This window comes from Amblyomma maculatum, chromosome 11 (genome assembly GCF_055883805.1).
Source record: "Amblyomma maculatum isolate TAMU_Amacu chromosome 11, ASM5588380v1, whole genome shotgun sequence".
Classification (NCBI taxonomy): domain Eukaryota; kingdom Metazoa; phylum Arthropoda; class Arachnida; order Ixodida; family Ixodidae; genus Amblyomma; species Amblyomma maculatum.
In genome coordinates, this window is record NC_139354.1 from 99,321,835 (window position 1) to 99,337,704 (window position 15,870).

At 50.4% G+C, this 15,870-nt stretch overlaps 2 non-coding genes across 2 annotated transcripts; one reads left to right on the forward strand and one right to left on the reverse strand.

Annotated features, from left to right (window-relative positions):
* Nucleotides 1–3,719: 3,719 nt before the first annotated feature.
* TRNAT-CGU (transfer RNA threonine (anticodon CGU)) lies at nucleotides 3,720–3,792 on the reverse strand. Its single transcript has one exon. It is a non-coding gene; the product is annotated as a tRNA-Thr (tRNA).
* A 418-nt stretch (nucleotides 3,793–4,210) lies between these two features.
* Nucleotides 4,211–4,283, forward strand: TRNAT-CGU (transfer RNA threonine (anticodon CGU)). Its single transcript has one exon. It is a non-coding gene; the product is annotated as a tRNA-Thr (tRNA).
* Nucleotides 4,284–15,870: the final 11,587 nt, after the last annotated feature.

The window sequence follows — 15,870 nt, forward strand, 5'->3', positions numbered from 1 at the left end:
GCGAATAAAGTCACATGGAGCACACCTATAAAGCCGCGTCGGAGCTGCCGGCGACTCCGCTGCGCGGGTGACACAGAGCTGCCGCCGCTCCAGCTGCGCATGCGCCAGGAAGGCGTGACGTCACATGGTGCACCGCTGGCGTGCCCAGGCCATGGTTGACTCCTCCGCAGTGTCTCTTTATAGGAAAATGATGAAAGCCTACAGTTCCTCTTCTATCATTTTCTTCTCAACGTTTCCCTCTTATCGGTGTTCGTTGCGGTGCTACATATAATTATAATTGTTTAACAGGGAAGGAAAGGCGCAACATCTGTCACACTTTCTTCGGCAAGAGAGTTTAGACGGTACACCACCACTACTGTCGAGTGGCGTTCCATGGACACGTTCAAATCTCCTCCGGAATGCTGACGGCACCAGACTTAAGCACTCCGTTTGTCCCCAGTGGCTGTCACGCTCGGAGGGCCCCCTTCTTTAGGGTAAGAACGCCGCATTCATCACATCTCTCCTTCTAGCCACCCTACCATAGTGGAGGGCTTAGAAGTCCTTTCTACCACCAGGGGACCTTTACGTGCATAGAAAACGCACAGAACGCGAACGTCTCTCCTTTTTTCCTCCATCTAAAAGCAGTAGGCAGCGATCAGGTTCGAGCCATGGTATTCTGCCTAGAACGCCGGTAAATTTTGATGCGTTACACGGAACACTGGTTGAATTGAATGCAACGCTCAGTCATCTGGAGCCAAAGCTTTCGCTCCATATTCAGTACAGCAGCGTTGAAACTCTCAATAATTTGTCACAGCGTTTCCTATTCACAGTAGTGCAGCCGCGGATCTACCGTGGCCAAGACGAGAATCCCAGAGTCTTTTGCAAAAAAATTGTCATACTGCAATCGTAATCAACATCAAACCCGGTACTGTGCTAGCTCCATCCACTTGACCCCTGCGAACTTGTTAATCTCATCTGCCCACCTAACTTTCTGCTGCCCCCTGCTACACTTTCCTTCCCTTCGAATACAGTTTGTTAAAATAAGCGACCATCGGTTACTCTCTCTTTGCACTACATGTTCTGCCCATGCCCATTTCTTCTTTTTGATTTCTTCTGCCCCATTACAACAACGCCCCTATTGTGTATCAGCCTCAAAGCGCCGCATTATTGGTGAGAAAAGCCACGAGATGCTCCGTAAGTGTGTTATTTAGCCTTCCAGTAGCCCTTGGGCGTCGCCGGTCGTTTTAGTCACGAGAGGACGCGCTGGATAGGTTGCATGTTACAGAATATTTCTCTTCAATCGATTTACGTTCTGGCTACTACTGGCAAGTTCCAATGGCTGAAGACGATCGCCCCACGACAGCTTTTGTCACTCCCGACGGGCTCCTAAGATCAACGTCATGCCGTTTGGCCTGTGTAACGCTCCCACCACCTTTGGGTGCATGATGGAAAATATTCTCCGCGGTTTTGAAGTGGCACACATATCTCTGCACTTGGATGATATCGAAGTACTTTCGTCAGACTTCGCGACCCACCTACTCGCCTTGAAACTGTCTTGCAGTGTCTTAGCGACGCCGGTCTACAGCTCCATCTGAAAAAGTGCCATTTCGCCGCTCGCCAACTCACTGTTTTAGGGCATTCAGTGTCAAAGGATGGTGTCCTTCCTGATCCGTCTAATCTCCGCGCTGTTGCTGAGTTCCCGAAGCAAACATCTATCAAGCAATTACGCAGCTTTACAGGCTTATGCTCCTATTTTAGGCGTTCCGTTCGGAACTTTGCGATCATCATTGCCCCTCTGACGCGAGTTCTGAGCGCTCACAAAGATCTTTCTTCCTGGTCGTCGGCTTGTGATACTGTTTTTACGAAATTGCGCACGATACATACCTCACCCCAGTATTGCGCCATTTTGACCCGACTGCTCTTACAGAAGTGCACACCGATGCCAGCGACGCCGGCCTCGGCGCTGTTCTTGTCCAACGAAAACAAGGTGTTGAATACGTTTTTGCGTAAGCAAGTCGAACGTTGACCAAGGCTGAGATTTACTCGGTGACAGAAAAGGAATGCTTGGCTACTGTTTGGGCTCTTCATAAATTTCGGCCCTACTTGTATAAGCGCCCTTTTGATGTTTTTACAGACCACCACGCTTTGTGCTGCCGGTCTTCATTAAAAGACCCCACCGGCCGTCTCAATCGCGGGTCGCTTAGACTGCAAGAGTATGATATACGAGTTATCTATCGTACAGGGCGCAAGCACATCGACGCAGACGCTTTATCTCGCTCGCCGGTGCCTCCTGACGCTCTGTTGTCCTCTACCTCCAGCTCCGCCTTGTCTTCTCTGTCCATCGACGACATGCCATCAGAACAGCGCAAGGATCAGTGGCTAACATCACTAATCAGTCTTCTTACCAATTCGTCACATTAAACGGCTCCTTCCGCCCTTCGTCGGCATGCGCAGCATTTCGCATTTCATGATCGACTCCTCTATCGACGCAATTATATGCCAGATGGCCGTAAGTGGCTGCTAGTCGTACCTCGCCACCCCCGTAATGATATCTGCGCAGCGCATTTTATCATAACAATCCGCAGTGTGGCCATGTGGGTGCATTTAAAACTTATGAGCGGCTGCGACAGTGCTTCTACTGGCGCGGTATATATACCTTCGTCAATAAGCATGTGCATTCGTACATCGATTGCCAGCCTCGCAAGCCTCCTCCTCTCGATCAACCTGCTGCACTGCAGCATCTCCCGTGCCCATACCGACCATTTGGTCGTGTTGGCATCGATTTCTATGCACCTCTGCCATATACACCTGCAGGGAATAGTTGGATCATCGTGGTTGTCGATGACCTTACTCGCTATGCGGAGACAGCAGCACTTCAGGATGCCACCGGACCCAATATCGCATCCTTTCTTCATCATTTCATTCGGCGGCACGGGGCCCCTAGAGGCAAATCTTTCCTATCCGAGGCTGTCCAAGCGCTCCTACGTGAATGCCAGACCATTCACTGGACAGCTAGCGCGTACCACCCTCAGACCAACGGCCTCACAGAGCGCTTCAACTGCACTCTCTTTGACATGATGTCCAAGTACATCGGCTCCGACCACTTCGATTGGGCGAGATTCTCCCATTTATAACTTATGCTACAATACCACCACTCAAGCAACCACCGGGTTCTTGCCGTTTTTTCTCCTTTACGGGCGTGCACCTTCCTCTCCACTCGACACCATGCCCCCAAGCATCCTTATATCTCAGAGTATACATCACATTCAGCAGCTGCCAGGCATGCTGAAGTCACGCCCACCGCCGTGGGCGTGACATTGTTAACATTGCCGCTTGAAGCCTTATTACGATCCTGCTATCCTTTCGTCTCCTTGAGGCGCCAGGATGGCTTCTGTTTTCTGCGGGGGCCAGATTGTAAAGAAGAAGTTCCGCGTAAGCGGACAGATAGCCGAGCAAGAGGAAGAGGAGGTGCTTTAACTGACCAGGTGCTCCAAGTTTAGCCACCATCGCTCCGGTTCTGCTCGCTATATATATATATATATATATATATATATATATATATATATATATATATATATATATGAAGGAAAGAAGCCAACAGTCGGCGAGGCCAAGGAAAGCGTTGGGGATGGTATGTTTGTCATTTTTTTTTTAATGTTTACTTCGATAACCACAGAAATTAGTAATGTAATCTGTTTAGGGGAAAGATAATTAGACACAAAGTAGAAGAAAAAACAACGTGCCGATGGTGGGATCCGAACCCACGACCTCCGAATAACGCGTCCGGTGCTCTACCAACTGAGCTACATCGGCCGCTGTCCCCCCTGCTACTTTCTTGGGTATTTATGTTGTCTGTATACGAACCTTGAGAGTGTTCACCAGCGCCGCCCTCAGCCAAAGCGGCGGACGTGGAACGTCCTTTGTTACCGCCAGCGTCACGTAGAACGTGATCAAGAGCGAGGGCGAAAGCTGTGCTAGAACCCTCTTACGCTACCTATGGCTTCAAGACTGCCAGAACCGAGACCCCCGTAAGCTACAAGCAGATCAATCAAGGGGAAATGAGGGTGCTCGTTATAATACATGAAGGAAAGAAGCCAACAGTCGGCGAGGCCAAGGAAAGCGTTGGGGATGGTATGTTTGTCATTTTTTTTTAATGTTTACTTCGATAACCACAGAAATTAGTAATGTAATCTGTTTAGGGGAAAGATAATTAGACACAAAGACACAAGCGGCCGATGTAGCTCAGTTGGTAGAGCACCGGACGCGTTATTCGGAGGTCGTGGGTTCGGATCCCACCATCGGCACGTTGTTTTTTCTTCTACTTTGTGTCTAATTATCTTTCCCCTAAACAGATTACATTACTAATTTCTGTGGTTATCGAAGTAAACATTAAAAAAAAATGACAAACATACCATCCCCAACGCTTTCCTTGGCCTCGCCGACTGTTGGCTTCTTTCCTTCATGTATTATAACGAGCACCCTCATTTCCCCTTGATTGATCTATATATATATATATATATATATATATATATATATATATATATATATATATATATATATATATATATATATATTGCTGCATAGATGACGACGCCAAAGATGATGAATGGGAAAACAAGCTCGCGGCTGGAAGAAAAGGAAGTTTGAGCTCAAGACTCGTCCTGACCGACCATTAAAGCCGTCCTATCTTTGGGCCCTCCTTGGCGTTCTATCGATAGGTGACACTAGTGGATTTACTGGGTATGCATAAGACTCCTTCCAGCAGTCCACAGCGGATCCCAGACATCGACACGCCTGCCCATCGCGCTAGCCGCCGTCTTCAAGGCCTAGCCCCGGAGTACAACCATCTGCCTAGCGACTCTTCAAACGCCCGAGTTCCTCAGGTCTCCCAAGCCTTGGCACATCCCAACTATACGCTGGTGACTCTCCAGAACACCAAAGTGCTAGAGTGCTTTCGCGGGGAAGCGTTTGAAGATGTGGAGGACTGGCTCGACCAGTTTTAGTGGTCAAGATCAACCAGTGGAGCGCAAACTAGAAGTTTTGGAATGTTTATTTTGCCTTTCAGGATAATACTAGAACGTGGTTTGAAAACCACGAGGCCAGCTTACCCACAAGGAATGACTTCCGCTGCCAGCTGGTAGACACGTTTGCGAGAACTGACCGACGAGACAATCCGCTGCGCCTGCTTGAAGTGCGCGTCCAGAAGCTGATTGAGACTGTGGCTACGTTTGCGGAAGCCGTGGCTCACCTTTTTCGCCGTGCCGACCCTGATATGAGTGAGCCAAGGAAGATACGGCATCTCATGAACGGTATCAAAGAGCAGGTGTTTGCCAGCTTGGTACGCAACCCACCTAAAACTGAGTTTTTAAGGACGCTACCGCTAAGGGCCAGTCCTCCAAGATAGGTGCCGCCAGTACAACCGACCCGTTAACAGTGCTCCGACGACTGCGGCTGCCCTGAATGCCACCGATAGGACCACTCTTCGAGACCGCATTAGAAAAATTGTCCTTGAGGAGCTGCAGCGTATTACGGCCACGTAGACTCAGTCGTCAGAGGCCTTCGGTAAAGCTGTCAGGAATGAAATTCGGTATGCCTTATCACCGTCTGCACCGTTCAACGAGTCTCATGAAGTCGACAACGCGGCAGCCATTTCCGAACCACACCGCGTTCCACCCCTGGTCAGCTTCATGGCCAACATTCCTGCAACTTACCAAGAGCCGCAACCCGAGAGCTATGCCGCAGTCCTTCGTGGCCGGCCTCGAGACCAAGCCGTCAGCAGACGCGTTTCTTCCAGGGGAATCAATGGGCGCGGCGCTCTCAACCACGCCGAACTGACAAGTGGCGCAGTTATGACAGCCGACCACTCTGTTTCTACTGCGGACAACCTGGCCACGTGTATCGGTACTGCCGCTACCGCGAAGAGGGGCAGGCCTTTCCGCTTGTTTCTGCTCGCCGCAGCTTCGACGCTGACACTGCCCAAACCTAGGACGACCTTACGATCAGCAGGGAAATCGAATCCTCGGGCTTCCGCCGCCGCTCCTCCGCCGCCGCTCCTCCCCATCACCACGGCGTTATTCTACGATGCGTCGTATCATTGCTGGCGCTATCGGATGGCGGTCCCCGAGCCCTCGCCGGGGAAACTAACAGCCGAAATTTTGCGAGCGGAAATTGCAACCAGTCGAAAAGTGTCAAAACCCTCACCACCTCCGAAACTGCCGACAACCCGCGCTTCCGACGTCGCTGTTAAGATTGAGATTGCCGCACTACTGCCGAAAATGCCGCCTACATTACCGCCGAAAATGCCGCACCAGATTAGCAGCCCCGACGACGAAGCTGACAGCAGCGACCTTGCCGCACTTCTGCCGCAAATGCCGAAAGAGACGAGTAATCCAGATGAAGTTGTTAGTGCTGACCTCGCCGTTTCTATTGACAGGCTGGAGGTACATGCTCTAGTAGATACTGGGGCGGATTTTTCAATTATTAACCAGAAACTGGCTGATACGCTGCGCAAAGTAAAAACCGAATGGACTGGGCCAGTAATTCTGGCACCGACAAGGAGGTGCACTGCCCGGATAGGAATAGGAAACGCGGTGTTTGTTGGCAGCTTCGTTATTCTCCATGACTGTTGTAAATACCTCATCTTGGGCATCGACTTTTTGCGTCTTCATGGGGCTCTAATCAGCATTCGGAACAGCGTCGTTTCCTTCACCAAGAATCATCGAGACCTTGGTTATGCGGATGTACCACTGATGCCCTTACGCGACGCCAATGAGACGGTGACATTACCTCCGCGATCATGCTCTATTGTTCAAGTGAATTGCGACGTGGCGCATACCGGCGATGGTATAGCCGAAATGGCAGTCACCCTGGTACTAAGTCGAGGTGTTTCTGTAGCTTGAGGGCTAGTCAACTTGGCCAAGCGGTAGACCATAGTGCTGCTGACAACCTTCAGCGACGAGCGTCAGCAAATTCCGAAAGCCAAAACTGTGGCCTTTTTCGACAGCCTCCCAAATGCGCAGCACTGCTTTTCACTGCAACAGGAAGGATCGATCTGCAAGACGCCCGTAACCATCGTCGATGAGAGTTCAAATTTGTCTTATTCAGAACGGGACTGCCTTTTGGATCTATAGATCAATTTCGAGATTGCTTTGCTTCCGAATCGCAGATTGGCCAAACCCCTTTGACAAAACATCGAATCATCGCGGATGACTCGATTCGCCCGATTCGTCAAAATTCTTACCGTGTGGCTCCGAAAGAACGTGAAGCCATTCAACGCCAGGCGGCCGAAATGCTTAGAGACGACGTTATCCAGCCGTCACAAATCCCCTGGGCGTCCCCTGTGGTACTTGTTAAAAAGGACGGCAGCTTACGATTTTGCACAGACTACCACAAACTCAACCAAGAGACTAAAAAAGACGTGTAACTTCTTCCTCGCATCGTGGATTCCCTTGATCGCCTAGGAAATGCACATTACTTCTCATCAGTGTGGACTTAAAAAGGGGATATTGGTAGTAGAAGTAGATGAGAGGGATGAGGAATAGACAGCATTTATCACTCCCGACGGATTTTACGAGTTTAAGGTCTTACCGCTCGGTTTATGCTCGGCACAAGCAGTACAGAGGCTGATGGACAGTGTGCTCTCGGGACTTAAGTGGCAAACATGCAAAAACCTCCCGAAAGCAGTTTCCCAGCATTTCAATCAGAAAGAACATAAGTTCCAGGAAATAAAATTATATATTCTCCAGTTAGGCTTTAAATCTGCAAGGGACAGAAAATATAGAGAGGCGTATCTAATTCATCAATTTAGAACATTGGAACCAGCAGGAATAAATATATTTCAGGGAACGTTAGAATTCCTTAGGTATATTCCCTCTCCATCATAACTATTCGGGAAAACAATCTCACGTAGCGTTAATTGCACAGTTTATTCACAACACATGTACACCCTATTCCCTACCGCAATAGCATAAACCTACATGTTCCTCTAAACACATTTCCTCCTTATCACTTGTTGCTTGAATTTGTCCTCAAACATTTTTTTTTTATTGTTATATTTATTTCTTTTTTTATCATGTTAGTTGTGGCTCCCTGTGCGGTTATTATTATCCTGTGACTTTGTATTTCTCCCCCCCCCCCCCCTTGCAGAAAGTTTTAAGAATTGTCCCCCTTAGAAATATGCCCTATTAGGGCCCTTCGAAAACCCTCCCTTTGTAAGGTGTATCCGAACCAAACCCGCCTAAGAGGTGACTAATCATCTACCCGGTACTGTTATTTCTTTCCTGGTACTGCCGCTTCTACTTCTTTTGTAGGCCTCAGGATCTCTGGTTCCAGGTTGCGATACATACTTTAGATTATTATTATGTTTCACTGTGCGGTTATTATCCTGTGACTTTGTACTCCCGCCTACCTCTTTCTGTTAAGAATTGTCCCCCTAGATATATGCCGTATCAGGGCCCTTTGCATAGCCTGTCCCTTTGTAAGGTGTATCTGCACCAAACCGGCTTATGTATTGACTAATCACCGTCCCGGCATGGTAGTTTTTCCTGGTACTGCCACTTGTACTTCGCTTGCAGGCCACAGAATTGCTGGTTCCATGGCTGATAAGTACATACATACTGAAGACTTGTTTTTCACTTCATGACCGACTTTCTTCTCACGCATCCTCTCCTCCCCACTCCTTCACACCCACTTTCCCCTCCCCTGCTTTTCTTCTTCGGAAGCAACAGCGTATTTAAACCCCTGCCAGTGTTGATCGCTATGCCCAGATGAAGACAAGTCCACTTGTCGAAACGTTGGCTAATCTGCGAACTGAAGCGTACCCCATTTACCCTTGTTCAGTTCTTTTTCATAAACATCTCTGGTGTTTCTTGACGACGAGATTGTGTTTTCGGCTTGATTAGGAGAGCATCTACGCGTTTGCTATCTTTGTTTCAGGCCATAGGATCTGTGGGCCGCACACTAAAACCCGAGAATTGCCACTTCGGTTACGAGAAGCTGCAGTTCTTAGGTCGCGTCATTAGCCAAGAAGGTGTCCGGCCTGATCCTGAAAAGCTCTCCCCAGTCGCCAAATTCCCAACACCTACGGGCAAAAAGAGAATGCGGCGCTTCTTGGATTTTCGCGCCTGTTACCACCGGTTTATTGCTGGCTTCTCACGAATTGCCTGGCCATTAACTTCACTGACGCGTGACAGTGCTCTCTTTCGCTGGGGTGAAGAACAGCAACAAGCTTTCAATGAGCTGCGGAGGCGTCTAAAATTACCACCTGTCCTGGAGCACTTTGATGACGACGCCCCTACACTGCTTCATACGGATGCCAGCAACGTGGGCTTAGGTGCTGTGCTGGTGCAGCGCCAGGATGCTGTGGAGAAAGTAATTGCTTATGCCAGCAGGACCCTATCTAAAGCAGAAGCGAGTTACTCGGCAACTGAAAACGAATGCCTTGCAGTGGTATGGGCGGGTTATGAAGTTCCGCCCTTATTTGTACGCTTGCCCCTTTGAAGTCGTTAGTGACCACCACTCTCTCTGTTGGCTGACGAACCGAAAGGACCCTTCAGGGAGACTCGCGCGTTGGAGCCTTCCATTACAAGAATTCGACATGGCAGTTATTTACAAATCTGGAAAGAAGCACGCGGAAGCTGATTGCCTTTCGCGAGCGCCGGGTGAGCCTTCCACTATGGCCCATGAAGACACTGCGTTTTTAGGTGTCATAGATGACGCAACGCTTTCCCAACAGCGGCGAGAAGACTAGGAATATGCTCCCTCTTACTGATTTCTTGGAAAAGCGAACTACGGTTGTGCCTAAGATGTTCGCCCGAGTAATCTCTTCATTCTTTATTCGCAACAACGTACTTTGCAAGAACTTCCGCTCTGGAGGAAACAGTCATCTACTAGTCTTTCCATCTGCTCTCCGCAGTGAAGTTTTGCAAGCCTCTCACGATGAGCCAACCGCCAGCCACCTAGGCTACACCAGCACTTTGACTAGAGTACAGCAGGGATACTACTGGCCAAAACTGCCGGCGACAGTGAAATATTATGTACGTTTGTGCATAGACTGCCAGCGGCGTAAATCACCTCCTGTAAAACCAGCTGGCCTGCAAAAACAGATGTGCCAACGACATCTTTTAAGAAAATTGGCATGGACCTCCTGGGACGATTTCCGATGTCCACCGCCCGGAATAAATGAATAATTGTCGCCATCGATTATCCAACCCGCTACGCGGAGACCAAGGCTCTGCCAAGGAGTACCGCCGCCGAAGCAGCTCGATTCTTCATTGAGAACATTGTCCTCAGGCATGGCGCTCCGGCACTCATTATAACTGACCGAGGAACTGCGTTTACGACCAAATGTTTGGAAACCGGTCTCCGCCTCGGTGGTACTAGTCACCGTAAAACTACAGCCTATCACCCCCAAACCAATGGGTTGACGGAACGCCTCAATAAGACCATCACAGACATGCTTTGCATGTACGTCGACGTGAACCACAAGAATTGGGACGAAATTGTTCCCTACGTCACGTTCGTCTACAATACGGCACACCAAGACATCAATGCCGACACCGATGGCCTCGATCAGGAAGCCGATAAATTTACTCAGCGTGCAGAGAAAGATTGCCAACTAGCGCCTGTGCGGATGCAAAATCAGCAAGAGCATGACGCGCGACGCTACAGTTATAGACACCGACATTTCATGTTCGAACCTGGTGACAAAGTGTGGGTCTGGACGCCTATTCGCCGCCGTGGACTATGTTATGTTGGGCCCTATGTTGTTCAGTGGTGTTTAACCGACGTCACTTACGAGGTGGTGCCAGACGGGGTTTCGACCTCAAAGTGACGCCAGCAACACGCCGACGTCGTCCACGGTGTACGCATGAAGCCGTACATCGTGGACTGACCTTGACCTCCTACTTCTTTTTATGCTCATCGGGACAATGCTTCCGGTGGAGGGGGGAAATGCCACATAGAACACAACGCAAAAGATGAAGACTGGGACCACAATCGCGAGGCTGGAAGATAAGGAAGTTTGAGAGCAAGACTCGTCCTGGTCGACCAATAGACCCGTCCTATCTTTGGGCCCTCCTTATCATTATATCGACAATATATATATATATATTTTAAAGATGATACAGCGCCGAAGCTAACGACAATGAAGACGACGATCAGCTGGCGCGCCCACTAATAGCTCGGACCGTCTTGTTTGGACGATATTGTGCCTCGCTCTACGATCGCCTTGTGTCACCGGTCGCCGTCTCCAGTCCTCCGCATACCTCCCAATAAGCCCCTCTTCTTTTGGTGAAGGTGCGGGGTACGACCCTTAAACGATCACCGTGAATCTCGGCAGCCGTACGATACCTATGGTGACAAAAGAGGTAGGCCAACGGCCAGTGGCAGCCCCTTCGCAGTCCATCTCATGCTCCGGTACCATTCGGCAGCGAGATCCCGCAGTTTTCAGCGGGCAGGGTGACCAGGACGATGAAGATTGATTGGCCTCGTTCGAACTGGTGAGTTGTCATAGAACTGGGATACATAACAACTGGGCCGTCGTACTCTGCGTTCTGCCCCTGCACGCACTATGGCTGACAGCAATTATCAGTACGACACTTTGCGCCCACCTTCGGGGACATCTTCAGGGCAGCCGCACAGCTTGCCGGGCCACCAGAACATTCCATTGCAGCGCTCGCCGTCCTCTCCCCGTCGGTCCTTGTCGGAAATGCGGCGTCGCAGCGTGACACAAGACTCGGAAAACTAGCAGCCGCAGTTCCTGGGGCACGAACCGCGCACATTTCGCCTACCAGAAGTCCTCGTCTGTATCCACCGAACGTTCTCGAAGTTTTTGTCGACGGTATTCGTGACCTTGCACTCGTCGATACCGGGGCCACTCTGTCAGTCATTAGCGTACGTTTTTGCCGCTCTCTTCGTAAAGTCACCACCTCGCCTTCTGGACTTTCTCTTCGCACCGCCAGTGCCGATTCCGTTCGTCCGTCTGCTGCATGCACACCGCGTGTAGTTATCGCGGACGTCTTATACGTCGTCCAGTTTTTAAAGCCCCGCCGGGGTGGCGCAGTGGTTACGGCGCTCGACTACTGTTCCCAAAGACGCGGGATCGAATCCCGGCCTCGGCGGCAGCTTTTCGATGGAGGCGAAAAGCAAGGCGCCCGTGTGCTGTGCGATGTCAGTGCACGTTAAAGAACCCCAGGTGGTCGAAATTTCCGGAGTCCTCCACTACGGCGTCTCTCATAGCCTGAGTTGCTTTGGGACGTTAAACCCCACAAACCAAACCAAACCAGTTTTTAAAGCTTGCGTCATGCTCGCATGACTTTATTCTTGGATGGGATTTCCTTTCCTGCCACAATGCTGTTATTGACTGCTCCCGCGCCCACGTCGCCTTCTCTGCCCTCTGTGATGCGGTTCTTGACCATTCGCCATCTTTTTCTTGCGCCAAACTTGGTGTCGCCGACGATACCGACATTCCGCCCACCTGTGCTGTGATTGTTCCCGTGTGTGTACCATTTTCTTTCGATGCGACTGTTCTTTTTGTGTCTTCTCCCATGTTCGCCTCTCGCCGCCACCTCCTTCTTCCCTTCGCTCTCATTGATATTAACTGCGGTGCCGCTGACATAGTTGTTGCGAATACCCTGATTGCTGAATGGTCCCGCCGACTTATCTACATGGACCCCACTCTGCGACGATGCTTTCACTACGCTCCGACGTCTACTAACTTCAACGCCCATCTTCCGCCATTACGACTCATCCGCTCCTACACAGGTGCACACTGACGCCAGCGGCATCTGCCTCGGTGCGGTCCTCGCTCAACGCAAGCAAGGCTTTCCGAATATGTGGTTGCTTACGGTAGCCGAGCGCTAACGAAATCTGAATATAACTACACTCTCACAGAAAAGGAGTATCTTGCAATCGTGTGGGCCTTAACAAAGTTTCGCACTTACTTATATGGCCGCAGCTTCAACATCACCACCAACCATCATGCCCTCTGCTGGTTGGCTTCCCTGAAAGACCCTTCTGGGCGCCTCGGCCGCTGGGCTCTTCTTTGAAGTGATATATCGATCGAGACGCAAACGCTCCGACGCTGACGCGTTGTCGCGCTCGCCGCTGCCTTCTCTTGCACCCTCGCACTCGATATCCGAATTCTCCGTTTGCAGCCCTCACCCCCGATGATCTGCCTTTTGAACAACACTGGGATCCCTGGATATCTTCGCTCCTAGACGTCCCCACCGCGTCCTCAACATCTTCATTCCCGCGAGCCCTTCGTCGCCAAGCTTCCCATTTTACGATCCGGGGTGGTCTGCTGTATCGCAAAAGCTATCGCCCGGATGGTCGCAAATGGCTCTTGGTCATTCCTCGCCATCTTCGCACATAAATTTGTGCCTGTCACCATGCCGACCCGCAAAGCGCACATGCTGGCCTGTTGAAGACATACGAGCGTCTTCGCCAGCGGTAATACTGGCCGGGGATGTACAACTTTGTCCGCCGCTATATCCGGTTCTGTACTGCTTGTCAGCAGCGGAAGTCGTCTCCGCGCCCCTCCGCCAGCCCATTACAGCCATTGCCTTGTCCAGCGCGACCCTTCGATCGTGTCGGAATCGACCTCTATGACAACCTTCCATCTCCGACATCAGGCAACCACTGGATAATAATTGCTACGCGGAGACTGCAGCCCTGCCTACGGCTAGAGCTCGTGACGTCGCCTCCTTCATCCTGCGTCACTTCGTTCTACGTCACGGGGCTCCTCGTGAACCTCTCAGTGACCGTAGCCGCGTCTTCCTATCTCAAGTGGTCAGCGAGCTGCTGGAAGCTTGCCAAACAATACATCGAACCACCACAGCTTACCATTCTCAAACCAACGGCCTCACAGAAAGGTTTAACCGAATGCTTGATGACATGCTAGCCATGTACGTTTCTTCTGACGCGTCTAATTGGGATCAGGTGCTTCCGTACATCACCTATGCCTATAACACAGCGTCTCAGGCAACGACTGGATTTTCCGCATTCTTTTTCCTATACGGTCGTGAGCCTTCCTGTCTACTGGACACCCTACTTCCTTACCCCCCGACAGTTCAGAGCACAGTTCTCTTTCTGCTGTTGCCCGTAATGCTGAGCAGTGCCGTCAGCTGGCGCCTCATTCACGTCGGACATTCAAGATCTCCGCCGACATGAGAGATCTCACGGAAAGCCCGCTGCTGACTTTCCTACCAATTCCCTCGTTTGGCTCTGGGTTCCGGCTGATGCAGAATTCTCGGCAAAGTATAATGGCCCTTATCGTGTATTAGAGCGTACATCACCAGTTAACTACGACATGGAGCCGGCAACGCCTTCTTCAAACCACCGTCGCCACGTTCGAGAAGTTGTTCACGTCAGTCGATTTAAGCCATACTACGACCGCCTTGTCATACCCTCGCCCTAAGCCGCCAGGATGTCTCCCTCTTTCCGCCGGGAGAATTGGCAATTGTAAGGAAGAAGATGATACAGCGCCGAAGCTAACGAGGATGAAGACTCCTATCAGCTGGAGAGCGCACTGATAGCTCGGACCGTCTTGCTCGGACGATATTGTGCCTCGCTCTACGATAGGCTTGTGTCACCGGTCGCCGTCTCTAGTCCTCCGCATAACTCCCAATAAACCCCTCTTCAATATATATATATATATATATATATATATATATATATATATATATATATATATATATATATATATGAAGGAAAGAAACCAACAGTCGGCGAGGCCAAGGGAAGCGTTGGGGATGGTACTGTATGTCTTTTTTTCATGTTTACTTGGATAATCCCTGAGAATAGTAATTTAATATGTTTAGGGGAAAGATAATTAAACACAAAGTAGAAGAAAAAACAACGTGCCGATTGTGGGAACCGAACCCACGACCTCCGAATAACGCGTCCGGTGCACCTTCCAACTGAGCTACATCGGCCGCTGTCCCCCCTGCTACTTTCTTGGGTATTGATGTTGTCTGTATACGAACCTTGAGAGTGTTCACCAGCGCCACCCTCAGCCAAGGCGGCGGACGTGGAACGTCCTTTGTTACCGCCAGTGTCACGTAGAACGTGATCAAGAGCGAGGGCGAAAGCTGTGCTAGAACCCTCTTACGCTACCTATGGCTTCAAGACTGCTAGAACCAAGACCCCCGTAAGCTACAAGCATATCAATTAAGGGGAAATGAGGGTGCTCGTTATAATACATGAAGGAAAGAAACCAAAAGTCGGCGAGGCAAAGGAAAGCGTTGGGGATGGTACTTTGTCTTTTTTTTTAATGCTTACTTGAATAATCACTGAGATTAGTAATGTATACTGTTTAGGAGAAAGATAATTAAACACAAAGTAGAAGAAAAAGCAACGTGCCGATGGGGGAACCGAACCAACGACCTCCGAATAACGCGTCCGGTGCTCTTCCAGCTGAGCTACATCGGCCGCTGTCCCCCCTGCTACTTTCTTGGGTATTTATGTTGTCTGTATACGAACCTTGAGAGTGTTCACCAGCAATATATATATATATATATATATATATATATATATTGCCACGTGCCTAGCGCCGCGCGACAGCCGTGTTTGGTGCCGACGACAACGAAGCGGTGGTTGGCACGGGCGGCGCGCTGGGGCTGGACGCTGTGACTCTGTGCTCGAAACGACAAGCCGACCTCATTCTCGGGTCCTTGGCTACGTGTACTTTCACGGCTCCCTCTGACTTCAGTCGTGACACTGGTGGAGGTGCGATCGATGATCCCTTCTCCTGCGGACGACCCTACGCGGCCGCCTCTCGTGACCACTCCGGTTCATCGTACCAGCCGACGGCTCCGAGGCTTGTCCCCCGAGGCCTTCCCTCTTGACGAAGAGACTCTGGCTGTGGCAACGACACCGCCCGCCCGTACCATG